At 42.8% G+C, this 22,775-nt stretch overlaps 1 protein-coding gene and 1 long non-coding RNA gene across 4 annotated transcripts in view; one reads left to right on the top strand and one right to left on the bottom strand.

Annotated features, from left to right (window-relative positions):
• Positions 1 to 22,775, bottom strand: part of CACNA2D3 (calcium voltage-gated channel auxiliary subunit alpha2delta 3) — a 514,138-nt gene that overhangs the window by 5,779 nt on the left and 485,584 nt on the right. The window lies entirely within an intron of this gene.
• LOC309362670 lies at positions 3,673 to 7,924 on the top strand. Its single transcript, XR_014165067.1, has 2 exons — positions 3,673 to 3,925; positions 6,795 to 7,924. It is a non-coding gene; the product is annotated as an uncharacterized lncRNA (long non-coding RNA).

Below are 22,775 nucleotides of genomic sequence, written 5' to 3'. Positions count from 1 at the left end.
CAAAGAATTAATGGCTACGTCCCTATTTGGAACAATACAGCATTTAATGCAAAGACCCACATAAACGCCTCCCCCTCCCTAATCCACCAAGAACTGATTGAGGTAACACATTCATGTACTGACTCCTCACATTCACAGCAAGTTTCAATTCAGCTGACAACACACTATGAAGAAGAAACCATCCCAGAGAGAGTCAAAGAAACCAGTCCAGCTTATAATAAGCATCGTCTTCACAAAAACAACATCTCACCTCTTCCGACCTCTCGTATGTTTCACTAAAATAAATCTTCCCATACTGCTATACAAGCTTCAAACATTATACCTCTGGAGATCAGGTAACCTTCATTGGCTCCAGCTGACCTCAGTTAGCACTCCATGGACTAGAATGGATCGGATTTCTAGAACTGGGCTGGCAGATCATTAGCATCCGAGCTGAACCATTTTCAAGTCCTTTCAGGGCTACCCCATCCTACTATGACAAAGCTCTCTGTGTACAATAAATAGACCACACACAGACCACGTGCTGTCTGTAGAAACTGCAGATAAAACTTTTTTGATTTCCTCAAGTCGCTCTTATCACAAAGTTTTCATGTGTGCATAATTTAGCAAAGTATTGGCTGCTTCCCCATTCCCAGAGCCTAATCTCAGCACAAAGCTGCAATGGTGAATTTGTATAAACGCCCAGGCAGTTCCACGCTAGGTCATAAGCAAAGGATTAGGTTGTCACTGTCAGATGAGGATGAAAGACGTGGCTGGAGTAGTGCTCTGTCTGTAATCTCTGATGTACAATTCATCAGAGGAATTTATGCTGCCTTTCTGCTCGGTAGAACAGCAGGTCACATTATTCACAAATATGCAATGGGTTTCCCATTCAGTAGATTGACTTCAAACAGTTATGATGCCTGGGAAAAAATTACTGAGATATGCCACATGGTATGCTTTCTGATGCAATTCAGGCAAGTTCTCAAACGCATGTTTTTACTATAAAGGGTGAAACCCACAGACTGGAACTGGGAGTTCTAGTTTCTGGACATGACTGGACTCCTCAATGACAACACTCATGGCTACCAACGCTGGGTCCTTAAAAGAGTCCAGAGCCATGTGAAATGAAATACCGCATTTTTTGCCCTATAGGACGCACTTTTCCCCCTCCAAAAATGAAGGGAAAATGTGTGTGCGTCCTATGGGGCGAATGCAGGCTTTCGCTGAAGCCTGGAGAGCGAGAGGGGTGGGTGCACACCTACCCCTCTTGCTCTCCAGGCTTCAGGAAGCTCTGCACAACCCCTGGGAGACTGGCTCAAAGACGTGCGGGCTCCGAAGGGTCGCACAGAGCTGCCTGAGCTCCCGGGCGTCGCTCAGCTCCGCGCGAAGCCTCGCCGGTCTCTGAAGGGTCACGCAGAGCTGCCTGCGCTCCCAGGCGTCGCTCATCTCTGCGCGACCCTTCTGAGCGCGGCTTCGTGCCGGTCTCCGAAGGGTCGCGCAGAGCTGCCTGTGCTCCCGGGCGTCGCTCAGCTCCACGTGAAGCCACGCCGGGCTCCGAAGGGTCGTGCAGATCTGCCTGCATTCCGAAGTCTGGGGCGCGCTGAAGAGCGCGCCCTGGCTTCACACAGCTCTCTGCAAGTCTGGGGAGATGGTGCAGCTCCCTAGGCTTGCGGATAGCAGGCTGTTCTGGGGGCTGGGGTCGGGGGAAGCTCGGGCTTTCCCCGCACCAGCCCCGCGCCTGGGGGAAAAAATTTTTTTTTCTTTATTCCCCCCCCCCATAAAAACTAGGTGCATCATATGGGGCGGTGCGTCTAATGGGGCGAAAAATACGGTAGTTTTTTCTAGTGTGGCTTTCTGCATCGCTGCACCATTGTGGTGGAATTGTAGTACAGTGGTACCTCGGGTTACATACACTTCAGGTTACATACACTTCAGGTTACAGACTCCGTTAACCCAGAAATAGTGCTTCAGGTTAAGAACTTTGCTTCAGGATGAGAACAGAAATTGTGCTCCAGCGGTGCCGCAGCAGCGGGAGGCCCCATTAGCTAAAGTGGTGCTTCAGGTAAAGAACAGTTTCAGGTTAAGAACGGACCTCCGGAATGAATTAAGTACTTAACCCGAGGTACCGCTGTAGTAGCAGCTAGTTGGTTATTACCCAAATGTCTCCAAGTGACTTACAACACACACATCATTAGTGCAAGCTCTGAAGCCTGCCAGATGGAATGATGCTCTCTTCTCCTCCCCACGGCACTGCTGTGGGGGTTATTCTAACACCCGTAGTCAGTTTTGAGAGTGTGGGGAGGGCGCTGGGGGAAGAGAGGAGGAAAGCCCCATTGCTTGTGCTGACAGTGAATCCCAGCCATTATGCCATAAAAACAAAGTGAAACAATTCCCACAACAGCCATAGCGAGCTTAGCAGCACACTAATAACAAAACAACATCGCCTTTGTCTATCAAAAGTCTGGGTGGGGAGGAGCTGGCACCAAAACAAAGGCACTGAATGGGCCAGGCAGACCTCGCAGGGGAAAGCATTCCACATAACATGAGCCACCACTGAAAAGGCCCTTGTCACTACCCTCCGAGACTGCCTCAGGGGTGGAACTTGGAGACAGGCCTCAGAAGAAGAGCTAAGAGGCATTCCAGAAGGCACCGGGGTCCTGAGCCATAAACAGCTTCAAAGGTCAAAACCAGCACTTTGAATTGTAATAGAATTGGTGTTATACAATTGCTTAACTTTAACCTATTGACTATCAGGCAGCTGCATTCTGCATTAATTAAAGCCTCTAAATAATTTTCAAAGACAGCCCCATGTACAGTGCTTCACAAGAGTGCAGTTCATTCAATAGGTTACCAGAAGATAGATTACTGTAGCCAAGTCATCCCTGTTCAGATAGTGCCTAAGCTGATGGAAGGCACTCTGAGCCATGAAACTGCACCTGATGAAATTCTGCCTTCTCACTGTGCCCTCGTAACAGCACTCCTTAGGCGATAAAGCAGAGGCAAAGGGGAAGAGAAATATAGGCCACAATCATTCTTCTTAATGCCCTACCTGCATAGTGGCTTTGGCTAACACCTGGAAGGTGCTCTGAGCAATCTACAGATGCCTACAAAGAAACCTACTATTAAGGGAAAGGGATTGGAGAAGCGATGGCGCCTGGTGGTCTCCCAAAGCCATAACCCTTGTTCAAGCTGGTTTAAAAAGAAAAATGCATTTTTGTGGCTGCAGCATGAACTAAATTAGACTAAAACTAGGTTGTGGGGAAAGCAGTCTTTTCAAATCATTTAGAAAGGTTCATACTTATGGCCTATCCTCAATTATTTGATTTTTAGGGCAGGTAAAATTATTTTCTAATCTTTTGTTGCCATTTTCAGCGAAAATGAGACAGTAAGCTCTAATTTGAACCTAAGGCAAGCAACCTAACTATGGATTACATTGGCTCTATGCAGTCAACAAATACAGTTGCAACTTTGGTGAAGCTTGTACAAATACAGGAGAAAAATGAAAAGCAGAAGGGATCTCATTGCAATGGCTGCAAGGGAACTTTTATATATATATAAAAAAACACACACACACACACAAAAACAAAATAAAACCCTGCATTAAAAAGTGCTCTGCTTTCAAAGGATTCTTCGATTCTTGGATTTTAAGGTACCCTCAGGATTTCAAGGGAGAGTGTGTTCTGAATCACCTGCTGAGCTAAGGTGACATTTATGTCACTAGCGATATGGGAGCTGCTGCTCAGGGGAAGATAAAGGTTTCTTTTATTGAGCTCAACAACTGGTCTAAAAATCAAATGAAGGTCTAATGTTGAAATATTTATGGTGAATGTTTCATGTTTAAACAAGAGAGCTCTTTTGAAGTGAAGTGACGTAAATCAAGAATTTGAGCCGTTGCCTTTTACAACACTGTCGTCGTCAGCATCATCACCAACTGCCATTTGAGGTAAGGTAATGCCACAATAGATAGGAGCAGCATGCGAGGAACCTTTTCTTTTGAAGCCATAATTCAAGACCCTTCTTAATTATCTCCACTTGTTTGAACTACTGCTGAATTTAAACCAAAGTATTTCCTGTGCGGAAAACTTCCTGAAAGCAAAAAAAGGCCTCAAAGACTTCAATTTTCTTCATAAAAAGCAATGTGGAAGGAAGGGGGAGATAAATCACTCAAAAGAAAGAAAAAACAAATAGTAGATTGCTAGCAGCCCATCCATTAGCACAGGGTTATGTTCAGGACCCTAATCTTCCCTCTCCCAGTGAAGAACCACCCCGAGAGGCCACTGATTTGGTGGTAGTGGTGGCAAAAAGAAAACAAATTTAAAGTTTAGGGGAAGTTTTTAATGTTTGATGTTTTATCGTGTTTTTAACATTCTGGGGAAACCAGATGGGCAGTGTATTATTATTATTATTATTATTATTATTATTATTATTATTATTAATATAGACACATTGCTGGGGCATATGGAGCCCAGCACCCTGATCAGGAGGCAAAGCCTCCCCTTGCTGGTCCTCAGACTGATCATTTGATGTGCAGAGAGGTGATGAGGGAGGGCATAAAGAGAACCATTTTTAAAAGCATCAAAAACAAAAAACAAAAAACAAACCACTGGCCAACAACTGGTTTTGCTGAAAAGTTTATTTTGGAAATAGTCAAATAGCTGTACATTTTGATAAGTTACGCCCTTGGTCATGTGAGCCTTTTCTCTGATTGGACAATCCCTCCTTTTTTGGACACACATACCCACAGACCACAAATGCCGCCTTTATATTTAGAAGTGAACTTGTGCAGGTGCCTTTCATTATGGCAGGCTGAGGGAGATGGAGGGCCCTTGGACAGCAGGGGGCCGGTCTACTGTCCCTGAGACTTTGTGGGGGGCCAGACTATATTTTGTGGGGGGGAATGAACGAATTCCTATGCCCCACAAATAACCCAAAGATGCATTTTAAATAAAAGCACACATTCTACTCATGTAAACACACAAGGCAGGCCCCACAAATAACCTAGGGATGCATTTTAAATAAAAGGACACATTCTACTCGTGTAAAACACGCTGATTCCTGGACTGTCCACGTCCGACGGCGAATGGGCCGGATCCGGCCCCCGGGCCTTAGTTTGCCTACCCATGATATGTACCCTTTAGGCCAGGATGACATATCACACTGGAAATACAGCACAATCAAGCAACAGCAGTCAGAAAACATTTTAGCTTTATGATTATCAATAAGCCAGGCATTATGACCAAACACGTGTGGACGTGTGAAGGGCCTGTTTATTTCAGGGACACCTGAAGGCCTCTTGCTATGTATGCCAAGTCAGTTGCACAGATTTCTGGATTGTGACTTCAGTTGGAAAAAATGGCAGGGGCATCAAGAATCTAACTTCAATCCCGATTAAACAATTTAAACCTGCAAAATCAACAATGAAGCTTTTTACCCCCAGGGCATGAGTTCATTTTCAGAGGATCAGGATCCAAAGAACCAGTCAGCCAATATCACGAACCCAAGGGTTTCAAAATGTGTGCGATCACACTGCTGTGGGGACAGGAAGGCCTAGTCTGTTAAAAAAAAAACAAAAGCCCGATAGGGACTGTAGGCCTTGTGGGTAGCCCAAAGCAGGCTTCTAGATGGCCACAGTGGCTGGGAAACTGCAGGGCTCATTGACTTCCTTAGGTGCTATAGGTGCTGGGCACCTGTTAAAACAAAGGCCTTTTCCTACGGGGGCCAAGATAGGCAGCTAACTTTCAGGCATTCTATTTTAGCTTGCATTCTTTAGTGGTTACTATGGGATCTCATTTCATAGCTGTCACATTTTGATTTTTCCTATTGTTGGTTTAAGTTTAAAAAAGAAAACACACATGCACACACACACACATACACACACACATCAGGATGTCGTAAATGGAAAATGATGTACAGCCTATACTCAAATATCTGTTACTCACATAATTGTCAGTTGCATAAACCAAACCCTAATGGAGTGGAACAAACTTCAACTGTTCAACATGCAGATATCTGTTGTTCTGGTTTCCAAGTCCTGTAATGTGTTTTCCAGGCTGCTGGCTATACTTCTAACTCACATTTCTCTCATATCCATTTTTTAAAAAGAAAAGAAACCATGAATGAGTGTAACATCTATATTGCCGTCATAAATTAGGCTGCTCAGGATTTTGAACAGTAGATGAAATAGAGAATGGAACATTTTGGGACAATTTAAAATAATAATATGTATTCCAGTAGCTACCGCTCAGTGAACCTTAGATTTAGATACATGAAAAGATAAATCTTTAGGTCAGACATTGTCTGAAGCATTTGTGCATCTAGGTCCATTCAGTCATCCCCGCCATGTGCACGTTGTGTGAACTGTGTTTATTGGCCTTGCTTCTGAAGTCCACCCTGCTCGCAGCACATCCAATGAAACATCTGCAATGTATGCTGTAGATGCATAGATATTCTGTTGGATTGGGCACCCTATGTGATTGGGTTTCCTGACTGTGCAGTGTGCCAACAAGTGTAAGGTATATGTGGTGTGGTGCTGAACACATGGATGTGAGAAGGCAGGCCACCAAGGTGTGACAATGTAAGGGTGCAGCCACTGAGTGCAGTTCCATGGCATTCTTCCCTGCAGAGCCTACACATAGAGAGAACAACTGAACACCCCCCCTCCAGTGATATGGGGACCATTGTTTCTCTTGAAAAACGATTGCTAAACTGTCTTAAGTTTTATATTATAGTGTGCAGAGAGCAGGACTGAAGCATTCCAGATTATAACAGGAATTGCTCCTATAAGATCTCACACTTTGCCTTTCCTTTTCCAGGATAATACAGGAAAGCAGATCTTCACTTGCATCCCTCCAATGCAGCACCTAAAGGAGGACGACTGGAGATGGGAAAGTTGGCAGAGTAGGAGAGGTTCTTTGCCGTTGTGCAAATGCTCAGCTTCTGACCCAAAATAACTGGTGATCAGAAACATCTCCTGCTGCACTCTCCCCCTCCCCGTCAACAGCAGCAGCAGCCACAACAGCAGCAGCAGCAACAACAGACACAACAAACCAACATGGGCTGAACATTTTCCATGTGCTCTACTGACAGGGGCTCAAGGTTTGTGTGGGAAGCCCCCACTCCCAACAATATGTTCATGGTCAAAGAGTAATAAGCTTGCTTCTATACCGCCCTTCAGTTCTAAATCACACATGGACAGTGGGGAAAGAACCTTGGACTCAGGGAATTAGTTTTAATCTCCCTGTATAATTTAGTGTAACAACTCCTATTCTACGCAGGAAATAAGAGTTATCATTTGTTTATTATTCATTAAATTTATATCCCTTAATCTTTCAAACTGAATCTCCTGTTTCAACAGCAGTAATGCTTCAATAGGATTGTTGTATTGTGCATTTTAATGGTGGGTGTTTATATTTTAATGTTTCTGAAAGTGGTGTTTTACTTTGTAAACTGCTTAAAAGCCTATCTGGGCATTAAGCAGTATGTAAATAACAGTTGTAGCAGCAGCAACAACAACAATAGCCCACGCATCTTCTCCAAAGGGTGCCTAAGGCAACTAACAACATAAAATCCAGTCAACCACATCCAATAATTAAAATGGAAGTTATAAAACCTATAGTACAAAAATATACGTAACCACTTGCAAAGGCCTGGAGGAACAAGAATGCTACCTCATCCTCCCTGATCTCCCCAGGAGGGAGTTCCAGGAATGGGGTGCCACAACTAAGAAAGCTTCCTCTTGCATTCACAATCTCCTTTACCATCCACAATGGTGTTTCTATGAGAAGGGCCTCTGCCTCTGTCATAAACTACAGGAAAGGCACTTCTTCAAGTAAGTTGGAACACTAATAAAACAGCAGAACAAAACAGTGAATAAATTTTATTTTCCACAGCCACATTAATATATTGTTTGGTGCTGTGTATGCAATAAAAACATTTCCTATGACTTGTGAACCACTTTTGAGTTTTTCCCAGTGCTGAAGGTATATTCTATGATTACTTAAACCTCACATTCTCTGACATGCAGCACCAACATCACTGCAGATGGCAGAGAATGCTGCATTCTTGCTTTTCATCAATCAAACATTGCTAATCAACTGCAAAGATTTATTATTCACTAAAACAAATCCTTACCTAAATAAGGGCTGATTCACAGGAATATCTAACTTTTTAAAGTTGGCTGAAATGTATTTCTATTCCAGTTTTAATCAATTTTCTTAACACAAACAATTCCTCCCATATATTTCTAGTGACTTAGCTGAAAATATTATGACAATAAAAGTCTCCTTGTGTTTAAAATGATCCCCTCCCTATGTAAACTATAATCATTAGGTTTAACTTTTTCTGTGGTATGTTACAAATGGAAAGTCATTCCTTGGACTTTTCAGCAATGCCTTGTTATTAGTATTTTACAAGAAGAAATATAGTCAGTCCCAGATTGTGGGTGGGGGAAGAAAAGGTCTAGTCATGGGTGAGCTCCCCTCTGCTAGCTTCAGAAAGCATTCAGTTTTTCCAAGCTTTTTCATAATCTCCTTGGAAAAACTTTGGGTCTTTCCAAGCCATTACTGCAAAAGCTTGGAAAAACCAAACATGGAAAATTGTCTCCAGTACTCCCTGCCACCCTTTCAGTCAAAGAGGACCTTGTGAAGACTTGGGAGGACTGGTTGTGGGAAGGGCTCCCTGTAGCCAAGAGAAGCCATTCAGGTTTCTTCTTCACTGGGCCAGATACAGATCTATCTGCCAATCACCCATTCCCACCACCCTTCTGAGTAATACCCCTCCCCACCTTCTCACTATATAGAAGGGTCTGGTGACTTCTGTTTCAGTGTATCTGAAGAAGTGTGCATGCACACGAAAGCTCATACCAAGAACTAACTTAGTTGGTCTTTAAGGTGCTACTGGAAGGAATTTTGTTTTGTTTTGACTGGGCCAGATGTTACTGAGCATGCTCTAGGTCAGCACAGCCATTTCCTGCGATTTGTAGTTTCTCAGGCTTCCTGATTCATAATAGTTTACCCTGGCCCAGAGTAAGGACTGTCCTGGCTCCACCAGAGAACCACACTTGCCACTGGTCACCCTGCCCCTTTCGTAAATAAAAGTTGCTTAGGGAAGGCAGGAGGAAGTGGGGGGCTGGACGTCCAAGTACAAGCTGGGTCCAATTCATTTGGGCTTGGACGCAATTCAATCTGGGTTCATCTAGGAACTCTGCACACAGCCCTTCCTGTCACTGCACTTATGGTCCTAGAAGTTCACAAATGACAAGGTTGGAGAAGGCGGAGATGATAACGTCTCCTAGGTAAAGGTCTGTCTTTGCACAGTCTATCAAGGCACAAAATCACCAGAAAGAAACTAGCATTGCAAAGTTAAAAACAACAACCCTGTTTGAGAGAAGAAACACGCCTTGCCAAAGCAAATCTTTGCAATGCACATGCAGTGGTTCCCTCGCTGAGAGAAGCCAAGTTACAGGGAACCAGGCAGAGGGCCTTCTCGGTAGTGGCACCTGCCCTGTGGAACGCCCTCCCACCAGATGTCAAAGAGGAAAACAACTACCAGACTTTTAGAAGACATCTGAAGGCAGCCCTGTTTAGGGAAGCTTTTAATGTTTATAATAGGTTATTGTATTTTAGTGTTCTGTTGGAAGACGCCCAGAGTGGCTGGGGAAACCCAGCCAGATGGGCGGGGTATAAATAATAAATTCTTATTCTTATTCTTATTATCAAATTCCTTCCCACAGAAAGGAAACTGTGGAAATGTTGACACAGTTTATCCCTTCAACAGGTTCTCTCTTCCACTGTTAACATTAAATTGGCAAGCTGATTCTACTCAAATATACTGACATAATGTTCATGCAATGGAATCTGAGATGTTTGAATGGTCTAGTGGTTGGTGCTTAACTCCTCATAAGTATTTGGCTGCAATCCTAAGGATGCTTATTTACTAAGTTCACATGAAATCAGTATGGCTCATCCACCCTTACCTTGTGCCCTATGCTATCTAGAAACAGCTCCACATTTTCCTGGTCCATGTCTGAGTGCTTCTCTTTCTCTCCCTGCCAGTTTCTCCAGGAAAACCTTATCTTTACTGCTGAATTGGAGCAAACAGCAATTCAGGTTTTCTGCAGGTTGCTGTTTGCTCTGATGTAACGGTAAAGAGTGGATTTCTGCAGGGAAAGTGCCAAGTCCTACTCAAAGCAGATCCTTTTAAATTAAGGTGCCAAAGTTAGTCATATGCAGTAACTTCAATGGGTCTACTTGGAGTAGGACTAACATTGCCTCCCACTCATAGCAGGCTCATTGAAAGTGATGACACTTGTGCTGACTCTGAACATGGCTATGTCTGCATTCAACCCACATTGACTAATCTGCATGAAAAAGAACTGGCTTGAATGGAAAAGCACAGTGATCATTTATTTTATTTTTTATTTTAGGTGGGTGGGGCATGTAGCTTTCCAGCAAGAAGGTGATGTGAAAGACAGAAACCCTGTCACTCAGAGCGGACAATAATGGGTGAGATGAACAGAAAGTCAGACCAGGCATGAAACAGGTTCCTAAACTGTAATAACAAATATTTGCCTTTATATCACTGTATGAGCATTTCAAACTAGACATTGCTGTTGTTATAAGTCTGGGGGTAGGTGGGTTGTAAAGGTAAGCGCTCAGAATCCCTGGAATCTCACGCCGCTCAGAGATTGGGGTGGCATGCGACACTATGTTATGCTGAGAGGTGGCTGGCTAAAAGGACTTGAAATGGTTTTTAATACAAAGAGTTATCGCTATTAAGAAAAACTTTCATTTACCCACCCCAAAACAAATTAGAAAAGGATTTTTTTTTTTGTAAGTTTACAAAACGCTCCTTTAAAGAATCTGTCATGTTTCAAATTCTTATTTATATATTAAGTACAAATGCATTCTAGAATTTTTTTGGGCCTCCTTTGATCTGCAAAGCTCATTTAAGTCTCTAGCATTGATGAAACCTTTCCAAAGTAAACAGATAAAAGGAGGATCAGAGCCAACACATATAGATTTGTACAGTTTTGACAACTCATCAGGCAATCTCAGATGAAAAAGTGACAAGCAGAAGTCTTCTTGACATTGAGATGTTCTGTTGCACACTTGAAACTGAAGATCATAAATAAGCTTTAAGATAAGAGAGATACTGTATAGAATGCTTTCAAAGTGCCCAAATCAAACAAGTTTAAAAGATGATGGGAAACATGTTTCATTTCACCTATATTAAAGCTGTGCATTTTTATAAGGTACAAAATATTTATTAATTCCCATCTATCCTTGGTGAGTGTTAAAATATCCAGAGAAAATTCTTTGCTATCACACATTTCTAGCATCTTGCAGAAACTCCTTGGATATATTATTCAGTGATTGCAATTTATACATTATGAGATCCACATTCTAATTCCCCCCCCCTATTGGGGAATATGAATCTTCCCCTCTGTCATAGCTTCCAAACAACTGTTCTCCGAACTAAAAATAAGTTAATAACAAAGTACAATGATGATATCCAGTTACACCCACCTGCCAGGGAAGAGATACCCCAACAGAATTGGACTTCCTATTCCTAGTGATGGGAGATTAATTTTTATGCTGTGAACCTTGAGATATTTGGATGAAAGGTGGTGTGCAAATTTTATATATAAATAAATAAATAAATAAATAAATAAATAAATAAATAAATAAATAAATAAATAAAATGGGAGAGAATTTTGATTTAGATCACATTTTAACATGGACCCAGAAATTTGCACTTTCTGAAACAATGCACAAAACAAAATGCAGCTGCCCTTCAAAATTCACACTTCTCCAAATTTTGCAATACAATTCTCCAACTAAAAATAGTTTCCCCTAAAAATATGCAACTTTCTACACTGTCACAAAAGTGCATATATTAGTGAAAATAACACAAAAATGCATTGCATTAGGTGAAACGGCTTCTAATAAATGAGGCAAAATTGCATTAAAATGTATATATTAGGGGAAATGCTCACTAAAATGGTGATGATTTTTGTGAGGGCCTTAAAAGAAAATAGCAAAGTGATGCGGAAAAGTAGTGAACTGAACTTAAGAACAGAAAACAGACAGATTTGCCCATCCCTACGCTTTCTTTTTCTTTCCCACTGACAGCCTCTCTCACACACATCAAATCTGCTTTAGAAGAAGGCTGGGGGAGGAGCTGCGGGAGGAGAAAAGGAAGAGGATATATACCCATATAATGTTGGGTATCACCCAAAGTTCCCACTGGAAAATAGTGGACCAACAGAGCCATTCCAAGCACCAAAAATTGCTGTCGTGCCACACCAGGCTCTCAGGGTCTGGATACAGAACCAGTTTTGGCCAGGAGATGGTGTTTTGCAGAGTTGGACTGATACAGTGGTACCTCAGGTTACATACGCTTCAGGTTACAGACTCCGCTAACCCAGAAATATTACCTCGGGTTAAGAACTTTGCTTCAGGATGAGAACAGAAATTGTGTGGCGGCGGTGCGGCAGCAGCGGGAGGCCCCATTAGCTAAAGTGGTGCTTCAGGTTAAGAACAGTTTCAGGTAATGCACAGACCTCCAGAACGAATTAAGTACTTAACCCGAAGTACCACTGTACTTAGAGCTGTAAACAACTAGATGCACCCTGTCTATGCTGGTGGCCTGTATAAAAAGCGAGTTCTTAACTTACCATCTGAACGTAGCCAGGGCTTAGCTTACAAAAAATATGTTTCTTACATATAATGGTGTAACGATTACATAGAGAAGGAATCATTGCTCAGTGTCACTTGGGAAGTAGGTGGACCTAGGTTCAAATCCTGGCATTCCCAGTTATAGATACTAGGTTGACAACAAGGGGAAGCAATAGAGGTTGTGGCAATTTGGCTGAAGGGAGAAGGGAGGAGTGCGGTTTCCTCGATCTCCTCTCTCCTCTCCAGTGGCTCCTAGGCTATATAAGGGGTCCACAATCATGGCAATCAAACATTTCCACTTAAGGAGGGTTTCTTCCTCACCCAACCCATATGGTATTATAGCATTATACTGTGTGATACCTGTCAAGATCCGACTTTATATATGAAGAAAATCAAACAGAACCTAAATGGGTGCTAATTTTAATGTGGTTAGCTGATATGTTTACAAGTAAACAATATATGCAAAGGGTATATAATTTTCCTCTCCCATAGGGAACTGAAGTGAAAGTTAACATTTTACAGCAATTTGGCAGAGCAACAGAAGTTAATATCCTTTAGCAGCTTATGGTATTTCTCAGCTTTAAGTGGTTTATTTTTTTAAAAAGGCATTTTAATGCTTACAAGTAATTCTATTCACAGCACTAACTGGTGCTGCTTGCTTCCGGTATAGGTCTTTATTTATTTAATAGTTGCTGGGTTCTGCAGAAATTCATTCTAAATTAGGCATGAAAAACTCTTCCACAAAATTCTCAGTGGTAGCTACTGCCTCCCCATGCCCTGGATAAGCATATATACCAGCTTTGCTGAAATTTCAATATAATCTGCCTTCTTTTCATGCCAAATGATGCAGAACAATGTCACTCTTCAGGAAAGTTATAATTGTACCTGATATGCTGCAGTAACTTTAGTACAAAAGGTTTATCACTGATGCAAATCAGAGGCACTGACTGTGCTCACACCTTTAAGGTGTACAATATCCCATCTTAAAGTTCTGGGCTGGGTTTCTTTCTGGGTGTTGTCTTACAATAAATGTCAGCAACCCATGGCCAAGGTATACATTATAATAGGCACATGTAACTCTACTCTTGTAACTCTACTTTTGTAACCCTATTCTTTCATTTTATGCTGTTGAATGGAAATTGTAATGACATCACACGACGTATTTCCCTGTTCTTGTGAACCAATGATACAACACGGGGCCAGGAAAGCATGCAACATACAGTGGTACCTCGGGTTAAGTACTTAATTCGTTCTGGAGGTCCGTACTTAACCTGAAACTGTTCTTAACCTGAAGCACCACTTTAGCTAATGGGGCTTCCTGCTGCTGCCGCGCCGCCAGAGCACGATTTCTGTTCTCATCCTTAAGCAAAGTTCTTAACCTGAAGCACTATTTCTGGGTTAGCGGAGTCTGTAACCTGAAGTGTATGTAACCTGAGGTACAACTGTAATTATATAGGCTGTTTGTTTTAGACGTTACACAGAAGAGAGAAGAGAAAGTGATGGAGAGCTTTCAGTTTTGTTCCTCTTATAACATCTTGTTTGGCCATTAGGCTTGCTAAGAGCCCATCCACATTTCCCTTTATCCAGTGATTTCAAATGATTTTAAGTCATGGGTCCGAGAGGTGGGGTTTTTGTTTTCTCTGACTATATCCCTGGGAAAACCAGCTGTTTACTGCTAAATTGGAACAAGCATCAATCTGCAAAAAACCAGATTGATTCAACATTAAACAGCAGGTTTTCCCAGAAAAAGCGGTGGGACAAAATAAAAACCACTCAGACCCATAGCTTGGAATCATGGGACAAACAGAAGTTTAGATGGGACCTTAGTTAATTATTTATTCCCAATATTTATTCCATTTATTCCCAAGGCTCATATATAGAGTTTGTACACTCTTGGAGCTACAAACTGCAAACAGTTGGGGCTGAAATCTATTCATAGAACAGTTCCATGACTGTTTACTCAGAAGTAAGTCTCCCTGTGTTCAGTGGGGCTTACTTCCTAGTAAGTGTGTTTAGTAGGACTGCAGCCATAGTCCAGGAAAACAGCTAATGGCATTTGGAAAGAAGTAGCTTGTAATTTGCTCCAAGTATAGCTGGTTTGAATTTTTGAGTGGTGAACTTGTATTTCTGTGAAATACGCATTTGCTGCTTTGCTCCTATAATCGCACCATCACAAAAAAGTGTAAGGATGTCAAATGCCACCACATAGATTCCTCCTAAGACTGGTGCTCTATCATATTAAAGCCAAATCATTTTAAGGACCCTGCTATTTAGATATAAAAAAAGCACAGGCAAACAGAGTCCTCAGATGAACTTCACGAATTCAAATCTCAGCTCCCAAAGAAACTGATCAACAGCAATCTCCTTCAGTACAATCTGATAGCACAGTACAATCTTTGGTCAACAGACCACAGACCTTGTGCAACTCCTGGATGCCAGGAGAAACATCTTCTTCCCTTTGCATACCAAACAGTTTACAATCAACCTCTAACCAATCCCAGATCTCAACTCTTTGATAATTCCTTCAAGCTCTTTCTTTCTCCCCCTAAATCCAGCTGGATTGTAAAACTACCAAATCACCCTTCCTCTCCACATCTTCCCCTGGTTTGATGTTACATTTATTTATTAATTGAAAGTTATATACCAGTGTTCACAAAAAATGCCATGATGCTCTTTTCCTACTCCATCATATGAATTGGGTAACTGGGACCCCCAATCCCTTTTCTGCCTCATCCTATGTAGATAACTTTAGGAAAACTATAACAAAGCTTCCATCTCAGCTCAACACCTTATACTACCTTTTCTTCCACTATCCAATGAATATTACTTATTCATATGTTAACAAATAGCACAGGAGGCTATTGCTACATTCCATGCCAAATACATTCTTCAAATACCTGCAGGGCACTCAGAGAGAAGAAAGCAAAGAGGTGTGTTCTCTGCTCCCTCAGAAGACAAGGCTAGATCCAATGGACTCAAATTACAGGGAGAGGGTAGATTTCAGCTGAATGTCTTCATGGTAAGAGCAGTGCAACAATGGGACTGGTTACTTTGATAGGAGGTTTGCTCTTTCTCTCTGGAGGTTTTCTAGCTGGACAACTGTCTGTTGAGGATGCTCAAGGTATGGATTTCCTGCACAAAACAGGAAGTTGGACTGGATGCTCAACTCCATTCCAGAAAATAATTGAGGGACCCCCTGGTTCAGATTATCTTCTGCATGTGGTAAAGGGAGGCTGAAAAGATGGATGGAGGTCTGGGAGCAAGTCCAAGGACTACTCCTAACCTCACCATGAATGTATTTGGGAATAACAATATCCTAATCGTCCCCCTCTCTGTCCAAAACTACCATAAAGATGAGTTAGTGGCCCTGCTTTATTTCCATCGTGTGCAATCTTTAAATCTGTCATTGTTAAAATTTAACTAATGCTACAGGGACATGGGTGGCGCTGTGGGTTAAACCACAGAGCCTAGGACTTGCCGATCAGAAGGTCGGTGCTTCAAATCCCCATGATGGGGTGAGCTCCCGTTGCTCGGTCCCTGCTCCTGCCAACCTAGCAGTTCGAAAGCACGTCAAAGTGCAAGTAGATAAATAGTTACCACTCCGGCAGGAAGGTAAACGGTGTTTCCCTGTGTTTCGCCAGAAGTGGTTTTGTCATGCTGGCCACATAACCTGGAAGCTGTACACCGGCTCCCTCGGCCAGTAAAGTGAGATGAGCGCTGCAACCCCAGAGTCAGTCACGACTGGACCTAATGGTCAGGGGTCCCTTTACCTTTACAGATTTCAAAAATACTACAACAAACAAGAGGATAAATCATTTGCACCCTGATAGGCAAATAAAGAGGCAGACATATAAGATGGGGTTGAACTGGGCCAGTTTTATTTAGACCTTAAATTGAAATCAGCAGAGGAGGATGACTATGGGGTGGAAACTAACTTAACTGTATAACTGTAGACATTGGGCGACCTGCCCTTGCCTAAGAAATTAGGGCACGGATTCCAAGCCTGCCCCGATTCCCAGGCCACAGCCTGAAGGTAAGAAGGGAGGCCTTATCTTGTCACCACCCCCAGGACCACAGAACCCCAGGTGGATGAGGGAGTTTGGCCTCAAAGGAGGCCCCTATCTTACCTTCTGAACCGCGGAGTCCAGGAAGTGAGCCTCAGGGCTGACCCATCACCTGAAAGCTGCCTAAAGGGCATCACCAGGCTAAACCAAACTATTTCTTTTCCTGTACCTAAAATGTCCAAAGTGACCAAATCAAGAAGATCAACCTATTTAAACAACACAGCATACCATCTAGCATTCCATCCTGCTATTCAGTGTGAACCAGGCAAAAAAAACAACAATTTGCAATCCAAGATGCAGAATGGGAAAAATTCCTACATGGTCCTCTAGCGGCGACAACAAAGCACGCTGGGAGACAGGCAGGGAGGGAGAGTGCTGCTGCAAACAGAGAGGCTGGAGGGAAGGCAGTTTGTCCCTTAACTAGGGATCAAGCCCTGCCCACTCACTCAGACCACCATAGAAACGCACCAATTGGTGCAGGGAATTTTCCTGCTCTGCCTCTCTTGCCCAACAGCTCACAAAAGCATCCAGCCTTCTTGCTACCATCTAGGCTGAACGTTCATATGTTACCAAAACTGGTCCGTGAGATGTGCTCATTTTTCTTCTTCATAGGATCAAGATCTGACTCTAAAGGTTGTGTTGCAGGAAAACCTAATAGCTTTCCTGCTTCTACCAGTATCAGCGCATAGCTTTAAAATGCATTTTAAAACAAAAACAAAAAAAACCCTTTAGTTTTGATTCAGCTAAAGCAAGTTGTGACTACACCAACAAAACAACTTGAACTGAATGAAACAACTCTGCTGAAACCAGTCGAATACCTGTTTTGCTTTCAAAGTGGCTGAGGCTGCAAGCCTTAACACACTTACTTGGGTGTAAGGCCCATTGTGCTCACTGAAACTTGTTTCTGAACAACCATGCTTAGAGTTAACAATCAGTTCATTTTTGCTTAATTAGGACCGCCACCTTATTCTGTCGATAGTATAATAGTGTATTACTTTCTTGGGCTCCATGATCACTGCAGATGGTGACAGCAGTCACGAAATTAAAAGTCGCCTGCTCCTTGGGAGAAAGGTGATGGCAAACCTAGACAGCATCTTAAAAAGCAGAGACATCACCTTGCCAACAAAGGTCCGTATAGTTAAAGCCATGGTTTTCCCAATAGTGATATATGGAAGTGAGAGCTGGACCATAAAGAAGGCTGATCGCCAAAGAATTGATGCTTTTGAATTATGGTGCTGGAGGAGACTCTTGAGAGTCCCATGGACTGCAAGAAGATCAAATGCATCCATTCTTAAGGTAATTAGCCCTGAGTGCTCATTGGAAGGACAGATCGTGAAACTGAGGCTCCAATACTTTGGCCACCTCATGAGAAGAGAAGACTCCCTGGAAAAGACCCTGATGTTGGGAAAGATTGAGGGCACAAGGAGAAGGGGACGGCAGAGGACGAGATGGTTGGACAGTGTTCTTGAAGCTACCAGCATGAGTCTGACCAAACTGCGGGAGACAGTGGAAGACAGAAGTGCCTGGCGTGCTCTGGTCCATGGGGTCACGAAGAGTCGGACACAACTAAACGACTAAACAACAACAACTTTTTAAAACTGCACTTTAAATGAACAAGAATAACTTACTGGAAAATACAGTACTAAAAGCAATCCAGTTTTGTGTTCTTGTTGACAGCCCCAGATGCTTAAAAAAAATGGGCTAGCTTGTTTTCAATTGCTTTTTAAGTAGAAGATTTAAAAGATTCATAATCAGTGGGATATAGGATGACAAAAATTATCGATTGGGGCAGCCAAACCATAACCATAATGGCATTCTTATATAATCCTTATTTTCTTTCAGGCTCCTACATTCTCTTAAGGCGTCTATATTTTGGAAAATAATTTAAACATTGCACATCATGAAGTGCGAGTTATTTCTTCATATCAAGTGGAAAGAAAGAAAAGTAACCCACACCCATGTATAGGATGTTGAGGACTGGATTAATTATTTCCAGGTTTTGATCCTGGGTTTTCTTTTTCCAAGCCTAAGAAACTAGCAACTGCATTACACTTGGTTGAGATGAGGCCACTCACTATATTGCAGTTTTCTGAAGGGCGACTGGACCCATGAGAGTACAGCTGTTCACACAACATTAATTACGGTAGATGAAGCTTTGGTTGGGAAGACAACACCCATGAACATTTAGTTCAATATGTGCAAGTCTGTGCATGCTAGTAGGCCTCTTTTCAATCAGTTGGGGCTCCTAGTCATAGGGGGAAGTCCTCTTACCAGCACTGGGGTGAATGCATGTAAAGAGCACACAACAACCGCAACCCCAATACATTCAAGTTCTTCTCTGATGTATATGCCTTGAGAATGAAGGTCTGCATGCAGCTGAATGCAATTAGGAATCAGGAATCCTGATTTCTGACCAGAGAGGACTCTAACAGTGTCATGGTTAGACTTACCCTTTGGACCTTTAGGGTGAGGAGAGGAGAGGGCAGGCCTGTCAGTGTTTGTAAAAAGCAAAAAAAAAAGGAGGAAAAGGTTCTGACCTCCCTTTGCCTCTTCAGCCTGGTCCTCGGACCCTTTGTCGGCACAAAAAGAGTCCACGAGAATATCCTTGCAGAGTTTTATTCTTAAAAGTCTTTGTGCAAAACACGACTGAATAACTCCACACACCAGCACCAACCAACCCAAACACCAGCCTCAGCAACAAACTAACATTTCTCACTTATATATACAACTTGGTGCAGACCGCTGAGTCATGCTGACCCAGCTTTATTCGCATTAAAGAAACAGCGGCCATTTTAGCCGTGACACCCCTTCTGTTTCTTTAAATGCGAAAAACCCCAACAGAAACAATACATACATACATTATATACATAAACCCAGTTTTGTCATCAGTTCATTATGGCATGTTGCTGGCAAAGGCTTGGTGAACAAATCAGCAATATTATCTTGTGATTGACAATACTCCAGTTTGATTACCCCATTCTGTACACAATCTCTAACATTCGCATGACGGATAGCAATATGTTTTGATGCGGATTTCATTATTTCCGAGCCCGCTAATGCAATGCACGATTGGCTATCTTCATACACTTGGATAGGCAAATCAACTTTACAATCTAGATCTTTTAGTATCTGTATAAACCACATGATTTCATTGCATGCTAGCGACAGGCTCCCATATTCTGCCTCACAGGATGAGGTTGCAACAAATCCTTGTTTCTTTGACCTCCACCCAATTATGGAATTGGCAAACATCATAACCATTCCACTTGTAGATTTTCTGGTAGCTACACAGCTTCCCCAGTCCGCATCAACAAATACTTCTAGTTTTTTGTCTTGTGTACTAGATATCTTCAAACATACATTTAATGTCCCCTTTAGATATCTGATAAGCCTTTTCAAAGCACACCAATCAGCAGTACTGGGTTTAGATACACGTTGACTCAGAACATTTGTAGCACATGCAATGTCTGGCCTTGACCACTGGCTTAAATATAACAGTGATCCTATTTTTGAGTGATACAACTCAGGCTGATCAAATTTATCATCACACACTGTCTTTGGGAAATCTGGTGTCATGGGAGTCTGAACTGGCTTGCAGTTTTCCATGCCAAACTGCTCTATCAAACGAAGAATTTTCTCTTTCTGACTCAATAGGAAGCTTCCATCAGCTTCCTGCCTTACTTCTACTCCCAAGTAATTGCTTACAGGCCCCAAGGCTTTAAGCTTAAACCTCTTTTCCAGTTGACTTGTGAGCTTCTGGATCTCATCTGTGGAACTCCCTGCCACAAGCAAATCATCAACAAAGACTAAGAGCATTAGATATTTGTTGCCTGATCCCTTGGTGTACAGGCATGGATCAGCCACACTCCTTTTAAAACCAAGTTTTACAAGGGCTTCATTTAAACACTGGTTCCAACACCTTCCACTTTGTTTGAGACCATAAGCAGCCTTTCTCAAACGCCAGACTGCACCATTCTCCTCTTCAAACCCAGGGGGTTGTCTCATTAATACTTCATGGTCTAAATTTGCATGCAGATATGCAGCATCAACATCAAAATGGTGCACTGCTAGTTGTCTTACAGCAGCAATGGAAAGCATTAAGCGAAAAGTTTCACTCTTTACAGTGGGAGAAAACACTTCATCATAACTCTCCCCTTTAATCTGAGTGAACCCTCTGGCTACTAATCTGGCTCAAAAACGTGGTTCCCCAGATGCAAGGGTTTTCCTTTTGTAAACCCACTTGCATGACACCACTCTGCCACCAGGTGGCGGCATTATGACCTCAAACACTTTGTTACGTTTAAAAGAGTCCATTTCTTCTTTCATAGCTTGTTCCCACAAAGCACGTTCCCCAGGGGGTAAGTCTAAGACTTCATTATAACTTTGTGGTTCCACACAACTCACATTGCATACTCTCACTCCTCCTAGGGTCAAACGCTGAGGAGGTACACCCTTGTTTGAATGCTGGGAGCGCCTAGGCACTATTACTTCTTCTTCCCCCCTTATCTCTGGCTCTTCTTCCTCTTCCTCTAGAGAAGTATTATCTTTTGCCACATCTTTTGGGGAAATCTGTGCCTCCTCCTCCTGCTCCTGCGTTGCCAATGGCTGAGAAGAAGCCTCTTCTCTTACTTGCAGGGGCAGTAGGCAATTTGGGTTGGCATGGATCACAGTCCATCTGTCCTGGTCAGCGAAGTCTGCACTTCGTGACAGAACCACTCGTCCTGGGCGTAAATTGAAACGCCACCCTTTGCCATAGGACTGATATCCCACAAACCGCAGTCTCTGCGCTCTAGCACCCCCTTTCTGGCGCTGAGCTTTGGGGATGTTTACATGTGCCCAAGCACCCCAGTTATGGAGCATTGTCCACTCTGGTTCTTTCCCAAACAAAACACGATAAGGAATATCTTTTATAGAGCTAGACCAGGTTCTATTAATCAAAAAGTTCGCTGTCAGAAAAGCCTCGCCCCACAGCCTATGGTTGTGACCCAATCCTGCATCCACTAGCAGGCAGTCCTTTACTGACTGTATTACAGCCCCACGTCTTTCACACAGACCATTTTCAGCAGGGCTATAAGGGTTAGTCAAACGATGAGTGATCCCCTTACGTCGCAACCATGTCCCAAATCGTTTGTTCAGAAATTCTCCACCCCTATCTGTTTGCAACTGCACAACAGGGCGAGCGAAGAGCTTTTCAGCTTGGGCAACCCATTCTCTGAATGTGGGGAAACACTCAGATTTCTGCTTTAACAAAAACAACCAACTAAAACGTGATTTATCATCAATTACCAGAAAAGCATATCTGGCGCCTCCTTCAGTCTTCTGTGGAAAAGGGCCTATCACGTCACAATGGACAAGTTCTAAAACCTCTTTAGATACTCTGTCACTTTTAGAAGTCACAGGCTTCCTCTTAGATTTGGCCATTTTACATACATTGCAATCTAGGAAACAGTTACAGCTGTTTACTTTTAGGTTCTTGCACACCTTTTGCATCTCTGAAAGCACACGGAAATTGGCGTGACCCAGTTTTCTGTGCAGTTCATGTACACACCCCTTATGAACTGGCAAATTATCCTGAACCACCTGGGCTGCTTTAACAGGCTTGTCCTGCATTACATATAGCCCATTTTCCAACTTTGCATGGCCACATACCTGAGTTCCATTCTTTATCAGACAGCCATCCCGTGTGAAGTTAACACTATACCCTGCATTAATCAAACAGCTTACAGACAGCAAACAATAGTCCAAACTGCTGACAAACAGAGTCTCTGGTAGAGTAGTGTTCAAGCACTGCAGGAAACATGTTCCCTGGCCATCAATCTTGCTTCTACGACCATCAGCAAGATAAATTGAGTCTTTTCCATCAGCTGGCTTCCCCAGGGTCTTAAAGTCCTCCCGACTGTTGCAGATAATCCTGCTGCTCCCAGAGTCCAGCAACCATGTTCCTCGAGGTATCTTCCTCTCCTCTCGAGAAAATGCAGAAACAAACTGAGCAGAACGCGTGTTCTTCTTCTCTGAAGAGAACCCCTTCTGCTTACGTTTCTGCGTTGATTGC

The sequence above is a fragment of the Podarcis melisellensis genome, assembly GCF_964234715.1.
Source record: "Podarcis melisellensis genome assembly, chromosome: 2".
Lineage (NCBI taxonomy): Eukaryota > Metazoa > Chordata > Lepidosauria > Squamata > Lacertidae > Podarcis > Podarcis melisellensis.
This window is presented reverse-complemented; position numbering and strand designations above follow the sequence as displayed.